This window comes from Mus pahari, chromosome 19 (genome assembly GCF_900095145.1).
Source record: "Mus pahari chromosome 19, PAHARI_EIJ_v1.1, whole genome shotgun sequence".
Lineage (NCBI taxonomy): Eukaryota > Metazoa > Chordata > Mammalia > Rodentia > Muridae > Mus > Mus pahari.
Window position 1 is genome coordinate 59847419 of NC_034608.1, and position 11442 is coordinate 59858860.

Below are 11442 nucleotides of genomic sequence, written 5' to 3' on the forward strand. Positions count from 1 at the left end.
GCAAGACCAAGGGGCCTCTCTTCCCAATATGGTCGAATAGGCCATCTTCTGCTACATATGCAGCTAGAGACACAAGCTCAGGGGGTACTGGTTAGCTCATATTGTTGTTCCACCTACAGGGTTGCAGCCCCCTTCAGCTCCTTGGGTACTTTCTTTAGCTCCTCCATTGGGGGCCCTGCCTCCATCATCTTATGAAGAGATGCACACTGATGTTTTAAACAAGCCTTTATTTCCATAACAAGGAAATGGAATCATCAACTCATGAATGGATAATGAAAATATAATTCATAAGCATGATGCAGTTGTTTTTCAACTTAAAACGGAAACAAAGAGTTTTTCAGGAAAAAAAAAAAAGTGGAACTGGAAAACGTTATGCTGACTGCGGTAAAGAAACTCAGAACGACAAACACCGAATGTCCTCACTCCTATGCTGTCACTAGCTTCAGATTTTTAGGTATGTTAGTTTCATGCTAAGCAGAGGCTATGAATCTAGGAAGAACCCATGAAATGGATCAGGAATAATGCCTTAACAGGTAGAGGAGAGAAAACACATGTTAAATGTAAACATGGGAATAGGTAGAGTAGAAAAGTTTAATTTGGCAAGGGACTGAGCATAAAATACAGGGTAGAAAGAGGATTATCCCAAACTAAAAATGTATGAAACATTCATAATTAATTTCCTAGTTTCTTAACTATTAAAAGTATATAATTTAAATTAAAAGGAAAAAAAAAAAAACTAAATGGAAGGCTCCTGTATAGGCTTGTAATGGAGCTTCCAATAGCCACAAATTCTAAAACCTAAATCTCAGTGGCAGGTGTGGGTTACCTCTCTGTGAGTCATTGGTCTATGGGATCATTGAGCACCCCCAAACTCCTTTTACTTTTTCTTTCTTTTCTTTTTTAAGTAATTACCAGAACTAGATTTTGAGACTTTTTTTTTCTTTCAGCTGAAGACAACAAACAGTTGTATGTTAGCACAATGAAGAATCAGCCTAGCCGGGTGTGGTGGCGTATGCCTTTAATCCCAGCACTCGGGAGGCAGAGGCAGGCAGATTTCTGAGTTCGAGGCCAGCCTGGTCTACAAAGTGAGTTCTAGAACAGCCAGGGCTATACAGAGAAACCCTGTCTCGAAAAACAAAAAAAAACAAACAAACAAAAACAAAACAAAACAAAACAAAAAAGAATCAGTCTGAAATTAAGTTGGAAATATTTTTTCTACCTGTGAGATTTTTACAGTCCTGGTAGTATGTAATTTCCTGGAGGATAGTCAATAGTGCTCTAATCCATCCATGGAGTCCATATGGTACAATATTTTTTACCTTGCCAGGTAAATGTACTCATTTATACAATAGTGGCATGATGGTCAAAGAGATAACCAACCAATCACTCCCTATTTGGACTTAAGGTCCACTTAACTACATAGAATTTATGACTGGAATTGTAAAACTGTCAAAAAACAAAACAACAACAAAAACCCCACAACCATGAAGGTCATAGGCTCTAGGGAAACACCTATTTCAGTAGTTTTGCTAATTGTATATGTAAACACTTACAATATAAAGATTTAGGTTTATATTCACAAATTAGTGTTATTCACTGTCTTGGTCTGTAAATCTTTTTACAATGGTCAGTGATGAACATAAAGACTCATAACTGGTCAATGTGAGAATAAGGAACTTTTGAGTATTCATACATAATGAGACATCTTTATCTTCTTCTTCTAGACTTAGTAGAGTATACAGAAATCCTGAAAGTGATAAAAGCATCAGAATGTGGGTGAATACAATATTTTATACAGCACTTGGCTTATAATCATGAAATCATGACTGCATAATAACTGCAGTTGCATATGCAAACCTTCCGAAGAGGACAGGCCATCATTATTCCATATGAATAGTAGAGGGTCTCATTATGCCACAGTCTTCCCTGAGGAGCTACTGGCAGTTCAATGTTAGTAGAGAGAGAGTCCATTTCTTTATTGGTGTAGACATGGGTACATTTTCTGTCATCCAGTAAATCATACTCCATAGTAATACCAAAAGGTATGAACTCAGGATGAGTGTTTGCTTTCAAGAAGAAATCATTTTGTAGGAGAGAAGAGAGGATACTAAGGAGTAAATATGATCAAATTACTTGGTATGTTGAATTAAATTATCAGAGAATAAATATAAATTATTTTCAATTAAAAAAATGCTGAGGCAACAGCCCACAGTAGTTTGAAGTCTAAGGAATGCCACAGGCTAGCATTTCTAAAAGAGGTAACCCATTCCTGGCATTGGGGCTTTTATCTGCGAGCTGGTGGTATCCGATGAAAACATTGCACTTCTATTGCATGATAGCTCCCTTGAACTCTTTTTTTTTTTTATATCTATATGAATATATTAGAATAAGTTTTTCATCTAACTTTTTCCAAAGGCTTTCAATGCTATTGCCTTCCAGGGCTTGATAATAAGATCCTATTTTTCAAGGTATCACATATTCAAATTGAAGAACATCTTGGAATGAAGGCGGAAGTAACTTAGAAGCCTTTTCGTCTAGTGCCTACTTCTCCCAGGTCTAATAGGTGTCCTTGCTACTCGAGGAGAAGAGTTATCAGCTTTTTCCAGCTGTGAAACCTGCAAGCTACAAGAATGAGTTACTGGAAATGCACATCCACTGGTACAATAATTGTATAAAAGTTACTAGAGTAACCACACACTTTCTGATTGGATTTAAGATGTTCTCTACAGGATGGAACCCACACTTTGTACAGCTATCAGGACATGCAGCACTTTACTAAATAGTTCCTAGATACAAGGGGAGAACTACTATAATTACTGTGCTGTGAATGGTCACATTGTCCAAAAGGCTCCTAGTCAATCACTCTACCAGTAGTTCAGTGCATATCTCATTAGAGAAGCTTCCTTCTGTAGATGGTAATCAGCATAGAGACCCACAACTGGTAATCATACGGAGAATAGGGGCCTTCAGGGTGCTTAGATCTAAATGGGACTTTTATAACACACCCCTCTTCTCAAGGCTCTGGAATCATTGCAAGAACATTGGTGAAAGGGTGTAAAAGTCAAAGGTGATAGATGACTATAATTAGTTTTGTTAGGATTTTGTTGCTTTTTGATCTATCAAGTTGGCCAATGCTGAATGTGTTAACTTAGTCATCTTGCTGGTGATTTTTGACATCATCAATTGTGTATTCAGTGGTACTCTGTGTTATATTTATATCCATAGTGTATATGCTATGCTCATTCACTTCTTTTGCCCAAACTATTATTTCCTTTAGGTTTGATTTGTTAGCTAGAACATTTTTAAAAAAATCTTTATCTATCTTTCTATCTATCTATCTATCTATCTATCTATCTATCTATCTATCTATCTATCTATCTATCTATCTATCTACAATCCAGATTTTATTCCCTTCCCAGTCTGCCCCCCAACTGTTTCACATCCCCTAGCACCTTCCTGCACCCCTGTCTGCACATGGATATCCCCAACCCCCCTACCCCAGCAGACCTCTAAATTCCCTAGGGCCTCCAGTCTCTTGAGGGTTAGGTGCATCTTCTCTGACTGAACCCAGACCCAGCTGTCCTCTGCTGTATATGTGTTGGGGGCCTCATATCAGCTGATGTATACTGCCTGGTTGGTGGTCCAGTATTTGAGAGATCTCGGGGGTCCAGATGAATTGAGACTGCTGGTCCTCCTACAGGGTTGCTCTCCTCCTCAGCTTCTTCTAGCTTTTCCCTAATTCAACCACAGGGGTCTGTCCATTGGTTGGATGCAAATATCTGCATCTGACTCTTTCAGGTACTTGTTGGGTCTTTTGGAGGGCAGTCATCAAAGGTCTCTTTTTGTGAGTGCTCCATAGCCTCAGTAATAGTGTCAGGCCTTGGGCCTGCCCTTGAGCTGCATTCCACTCAGGGCCTATCGCTGCACCTTCTTTTCCTCAGGCTCATCTCCATTTCCATCCCTGTAATTCTTTCAGACAGGAACAATCATGGGTCAGAGATGTGACTGTGGGATGGCAACCCCATCCCTCACTTAATGTCCCATCTTCCTGCTGGAGGTGGGCTCTACAAGTTCCCTCTCCCCATTGAAGGGTATTTCAGCTAAGGTCCCTCCCTTTGAGTCCTGAGAGTCTCTCACCTCCCATGTCTCTGATAAATTCTGGAGTGTTCCCCCAACCTCCTACTTCCTGAGGTTGCCTCTTTCCATTCTTTCTGCTGGCCCTCAGGGCTTCAGTCCTTTTTCCCTACCCAATACCAGATCCCTTCTCCTCCCCAACCCCCATCCACTTTCCCTCCCTCTTTCCCTCCCTCCCTCCCTCCCTCCCTCCNTTCCTCCATCCCCACTTGTGATTGCTTTCTTCTCCCTCCCAAGTGGGACTGAGGTGTCCTCACTTGGACCCTTTAGCTTGTTGAGCTTTTTGAGTTCTGTGGACTCTTTCTTGGGTATTCTGTTTTGTTTGTTTGTTTGTTTGTTTTTGTTTTGTTTTGTTTTGCTAATATCCACTTCTTAGTGAGTACATATCATGCATGTCCTTTTGGGTCTGAGTTACCTAACTCAGGATATTTTCTAATTCCATCCATTTGCCTGCAAAACTCAGGATGTCCTTGTTCTTAAGAGTTATGTAGGATTCCATTGTGTAAATGAATCACATTTTCTGTAACCATTCTTATGTCAAGGAACATCTGAGTTGTTTCCAGCTACTGGCTATCACAAGCAAGGCTGCTATGAATGTAGTAGATAATGTACCCCTGTGACATGGTAGGGCATCTTTTGGGCATATTCCCAAGAGTGGTATTGCTGGGTCTTGAGGTAGATCTATTTACAGTTTTCCGAGGAACCTCCAGATTGATTTCCAGAGTGATTGTATCAGTTTGCAATTCCACCAGCAATGGAGGAGTGTTCTTTCTCCACATCCTTACCAACATGTGTCGTCACCTGAGGTTTTTAATCATAGCCATTCTGATTGGTGTAAGATGGAATCACAGGGTCGTTTTGATTTGCATTTCTCTGAACACTAAGGACTTTGAACATTTCTTTAGGTGCTCTTCAGCCGTTCAAGATTCCTGTGTTGTGAATATTCGGTTTAGTCCTATACCCTATTCTTTGATTGGATTGTTTGTTTTTTTGGTGGTTAGCTTCCTGAATTCCTTATATATTTTGGATATTAGCCCTCTATTGGATGTGGGGTTAGTGAAGACCTTTTTTCCCAATCTGTAGGTTGCTGATTTATCTTATTGACTATGTCCTTTGCCTTACAGAAGCTTTTTAGTTTCATGAGGTCCCATTTATGAATTCTTGATCTTAGAGTGTGAGCCAGGGGAGTTCTGTTTAGAAAATTTCTCTCCTGTGCCAATGAGTTCAAGGTTCCTTCCTACTTTTTCTTCTATTTGAGTCAGTGTAATATGGTTTTATGTTGAGGTCCTTGATCTACTTGGACTTGAGCTTTGTGAAAGGTGAGAAATATGGCTCTATATTCATTTTTCTCTATACAGATTGTCAGTTAGACAAGCATCATTTGTTGAATATGTTTTCTTTTTTCCAATGTTTATGTTTGGCTTCTTTTTCAAAGATCAGGTGTCCATAAGTGTGGTTTTATTTCTGGGTCTTCAATTCTAGTCCATTGATTAACATGTCTGTCTCTTCACCAATACTATGCAGTTTTTATCACTATTGCTATATAGTAAAGCTTAAGATCTGGGATAGTGATTCCCCCAGCCATTCTTTTATTGTTAAGAATTATTTTCGCTACTCTGTTTTTTTTTTTTGTTTGTTTGTTTTTTGCCTTTCCAGATGAATTTGAGAATTTTTCCTTCCTTGTCTTTCAAGAATTGTGTTGGGATTTTGATGGGGATTGCAATGAATCTTCAGATTGCCTTTGGTAGGATGGCCATTTATGCTATGTTAATTCTGCCAATCCATGAGCATGGGAGATCTCTCTCTATTTTCTGAGGTCTTCTTTGATTTCTTTCTTGAGAGACTTGAAGTTATTGTCATACAGATCTTTCACTTGCTTGGTTAGAGTTACCCCAAACTATTTGACATTATTTGTGGCTATCGTGAAGTCACCGGTTGTGTATTCAGTGGTACCCTGTGCTATATTTATATTCATGTTGTATGTGCTATGCTCACTCATTTCTTTTCATCAAACTATTATTTCCAGTATTTTCTTCAGGTTTGGTTTGTTAGCTATAACATTTTTAAGCTGTTTATGTCATGGATTTTTTTTTCTTTAATCATGGAATTGTTTTACTCTGTTTCTAGATGCAGCAGTTGCAGGGCTTTAGGACTTGGAACACATTGCTCCAGGCTCTTCTAATTTTCAAACTTTCTATTTAGAATTCAGCGGTGGATGGATAGAAATATGATGCTATTTGGAGAGGCCAAAAGCTTGGCTGTAGTGCATGCTGGGTGGTCAGACTGGCCTCAGACACTGTTTTGAGAACAGGATCCTATCTGACTTTAACATTTGATTTTTTAAAAATGCTAATAGGGAATTTTAATTTCATTTCATAAGAAAGCAGAATTTTCTTACATTCATTTTTCCCAACACAAATTTGTAAATATCATTTGATCTCATTTTATAGTTAAACAAATTGGCCAAGGATTGAGTGTCAGGGACTCTCATTTTCAGTTATAGATTTTTTAAGGGAAAATATCAAAGTTTGATTATTTTCCCACAGTTTAAATGGGAAATGCTGAAACTCTGACTTCAGCAAAGCACTAAACTGTCCCTTCACTCCATAACGGAAACACTTATTTCTGAGATGACCAACAGTGTGAACTTGAAGATGTAGTTCTCTGTACTAGGATTAGAGATCGAAGGGAAGGAAGTGTGGATAGTTGTTGAGGGTTTTAATGGCTGTTCCACAGCTGCGCAAGGCTAATCCCTAAGGAGAGACTTTGGTCCTGGAATTTCTAGAATAAGGCGGGAGTGGGTGGTTTGGGGAGCAAGGCAGGGAAAGGGTATGGGGGACTTTGGAGATAGCATTTGAAATGTAAATGAAGAAAATAGCTAATAAAAAAGAAACCACACACACACACACACACACACACACACACACACACACACACACCACAAAAAGGTGGAGACTTCAGAGACCTGAGATCACAATTCTGGGTATGATATTTGATTGTCATGCTGAAACTCTAGGTAGTGTAGTGGTGAGGTTTTTGTTTACCTGACACGTGTTATCATCTTAATGGAGAAAAACTTGAATGAGAAAATGCCCCCATAAGATTGAGCTATAACAATCATGTAGAACATTTGTCATTTAATGATGTATGGAGGGAGGGGGTCCACATTGTGAGTAATGCTACCTATAGACTGTTTATACTTGATTCTGTGGGAAAGCAGGAGGGGCAAAACCAGGGCGTGTCAGCCCAGCCAAGGGTTCTACATCAGCTCTCTATAAATTCCTGTCCTGAGTATGACGTAAGTATCCCCTTTGCATCTCTGGTTGCTTTTTCTCCTGATGTCTTAACACAGCAACAGTAAAAAAAAGTAGTCCAGTTGTGTTGGAGAGTTTTGAAACCTGTGTGACAACCACCTGCAGAGTGAGAACTACTCATAGAGTTCAGGTGAGAACTGAGACTACAACAACCATGACAGGGAGCTCAGACCATTCTCTCAAGTTTCCAATCTCACTCTGGCTCTCCTAGGGGCAGATTCTAGTTGACTGGAATTGTCACCAGGAAACAGGATTTGGAGGTGGCTTCTCTCCAGGTGACAAAGCAGAATGAAAAGGGAAATGGTCTTTAGAACCTAGAGAAATCAAATACAAAGAAATGCATACAGAAACACGTGGCTTAGACCTATGCTATGGAAGCAGACACCAATTCCTTTAAAAATTAGGCAACACATTGCTTACAAGAAAGAAAAGTATGGATGAGGTAGGGTTCTTCTTTTTTTTTTTTATTTTTTGGTGATGCTTTTGATACGCAAATAGTTAAGTCTCTAGAACTTCTGGCCGGGGATTACACACACACACACACACACACACACACAGAGAGAGAGAGAGAGAGAGAGAGAGAGAGAGAGAGAGAGAGAGAGAGAGAAATGAAATAGATAGATAGATAGATAGATAGATGGATAGATAGATAGGTAGATAGATAGATTCCTATATTAAGAAGTCAATACATTAATACCTGAATAAAGTTTTGTAGGATAATTTATTATTATTATTATTTTTTCTTTTGTGTTTCTATTTAACTGTGGCATCTTCTGCAGGTTGCGTAAGTTGGCAGACCTAAAGTTTGATTTTTCAGATGAATTTTCTTTCATTGAATTCTGTGTCCTGCACAGCATATTTTAGTGATTAAATTATTTTTCCTCTTAGTTATGACAACTAAAGAAGTTATGACAACCAATAAAACGAGGTAAAAAGCCCAACTAGAATGTGAGACATGCAATGGAGGTGGTCCACTGTCTATACTACCTCCACGTCCAGGTTGTATGCAGTCGGGTGTTCCCATGTGTTAATACAATGGCAGTGGCGTTTATTGTTGCAGACTCCTCGCATATGGCATAACTGTGGTGAACAGTCACTTACCAGAACAGACGTGCTGACACACTTTCTGTCAACACATAAATGATCTGGACCACAAGCTGTGCCATCGCTCACTGCTCCAGNNTCATCTATGGNGATCCCAAAATGATAGTCCATAGTCCAGCAGGTGATATTACTGAACTGAGTATAATGCACTGTCTCATGGTTTCTCCTTTGGGGAAGTTCTATCACATTCTCACACTGAATTTGCCTACAGAGTACATCAGCGAGTTGGCATGTTCTATATGTAGAAATATATATATATATATATATATATATATATATATATATATATATATAATTTACTTTATCTAATACAACTTTGCAAATATCTTCATGATCTTATAGACAATAATCTTAAGGATTCATTATTTTCTGTTATAGACTTTCAGGAAATAATAATTCATCTTTAATTATCTTCCCACATTGGAAAACGGAAATGATAAAACTTTTTTGTTTGTTTGTTTTGAGACAGGGTTTTTCTGTATAGCTCTGGCTGTTCTGGAACTTACTCGGTAGATCAAGCTGGCCTGAACTTAGAAATCTGACTGCCTCTGTCTCCTAAATGCTGGGATTAAAGGCGTGTGCCACCACTTCCTGGCATGATAAAACTTAAACTTGAGCGTAGGTCTAAAGTGTCCTCCCACTCCATGATCAGAATCTCTCTTCCCTGACTTGGCAAAGGTGGCAAAGCAGAATATGTACCTCTTTACAGTGTGACTAGCAAACAAATGGAAAAAGTTATAGGTAGAAATTGAAGGTTCTTATGACTGTTTCATGGCTGTAGGAGTCATTGGTGTTAGAACTTCTGGAACCAGTAAAGGGTATAGAGACATGAGGTCACAATTCTTGTATGATGCTTCATAGTTGTACTGAATATCTAGGAGTGACACTGTTATTGATCTGGTTACTTTTTTTTTTTTTTTGCCAGTCAGACATAAGCCATAGTTATAGAGAGGAGGAAACCTTGACTGAGAAAATGTACCATGACATGGGTCTGTAGCCAAACCTGTAGAACATTTTTTCACTTAGTGACTGATGGAGTGCCCAGCCCATTGTGTTGCATCTGGGATGCTGATTTGCTGTTCTATAAGAAAGCAGGAGGAACAAGTCAGTAAGTGGCAGCCCATCAATAATAGCTTCTGCATCACCTCCTGCCTCCAGATTCCTGTTCTGTTTAAGTTCCTGGCCTGACTGCCTTTGATGATGGACAGTGATAAAAACTATTTGGCCAATATCTCCTTTGCTTCTCTGGTTGCTTTTCTCCTGATGTTTTATTACAGCAACAGTAACAAAGTAGTCCAGTCATGCTGGGGAGTTTTGAAACCTGTATGAAAACTTCCTTCAGAGTGAGGGCTAGTGATACAATGCAGATGAGAGATAAGATTACAGCAACCATGAGAGGAACCTCAGACCATTCTCTCAAGTTTCTAATCTCATCGTAGCTCTCCTAGGGGCAGATACTAGTAGACAGGAATTACCAGCAAGAAATGGGATTTGGAGGCTCCATCACTCTGTGTAACACAGAAGAATGCTCTTCCCAGCAGCCCATGGGACTTTCTCCAAAAGAGATCACCTGGTAGTATGCAAGTTTAAATCACATGTTGTTGACAGGCATTGGTAAAACAGAATATCAAAACAAAACAGGTGACAGTGACTACTCAAAACCATGAATGTTAGACAGCCTACACCCCTATCAACTTTGGTTAAAAGAAATCAAAAAGAAAATTTAAAATGTCCCAAATTAAATTTAAATGAATACAAATTATACCCATATCATTGGGGCAAATCAGTGTTCACAATTTGCTAATAAATAGACATAGGCTATGGAGATCAATGTGTAAACAGAATCTATCATTCTACTGTATACAAGAAACATCTCAGAAACAAAGATATTATCTCACAGTAAAAGGCTGTAAGAAATTTTTCCAAGCACTGGACCCAAGAAGTGAGCTAGAGTAGCCATTGTAATATCTACTGAAATAGACTCTTAAGAAAAATTAATCAAAAGAGATGGGGAGGGATATTTTACAGTTATCAAAGGAAAAATCGAACAAGACAACATCTCCATTCCAAATATCTATTTTCCCAAATTGAGGGCACCCACATTTGTAAAAGAAATATTACTGAAGATTAAACTGCCCATAGAAACCCACACGTTAATAGTGGGAGACTTCAATATCCTACTTTCATCAAAGAACAGGTCATTGAGACAGAAACTAAATAGAGAAATAATGAATATAAGAGAAGTTATGATTCCAATGGACCTAATGGATATCAATAGAACACTTCATGCAAACACAAAAGAATATATAGTCTTCTCAGCAAATCAAATCTTTCTAATCAAATCTTTTCCATAATGACATATAATCAGTCACAAAGCAAGCCTCAACATATACCAGAAGATAGAAATAATCCCTTGCATCCTATCAGATCACCATGGATTAAAGCTGGACTTCAACAAAAACATAAACAATAGAAAGCCTACATATCCATGGAAACTAACTTTCTACTTAACAATCACTGGGGCAGGGAAGAAATCAAGAAATCAAGAAATCAAGAAATCAATGACGTTCTAGAATCTACTAAAAAATGAGGGCACAACATACCCAAATTTATGGGATACAATGAATGCACTGGTTAGAGGAAAGATCATATCACAAAGTGCCCTCATAAAGACACTGGAGAATGCTCATAATAATTAAAAAGTATACCTGAAAGCTCTAGAAAGAAGAAGAAGAAGGAGAAGAAGAAGAAGAAGAAGAAGAAGAAGAAGAAGGAGAAGAAGAAGAAGAAGAAGAAGAAGAAGAAGGAGAAGAAGAAGAAGAAGAAGAAGAAGAAGAAGAAGAAGAAGAAGAAGAAGAAGAAGAAGAAGAAGAAGAAGAAGAAGAAGAAG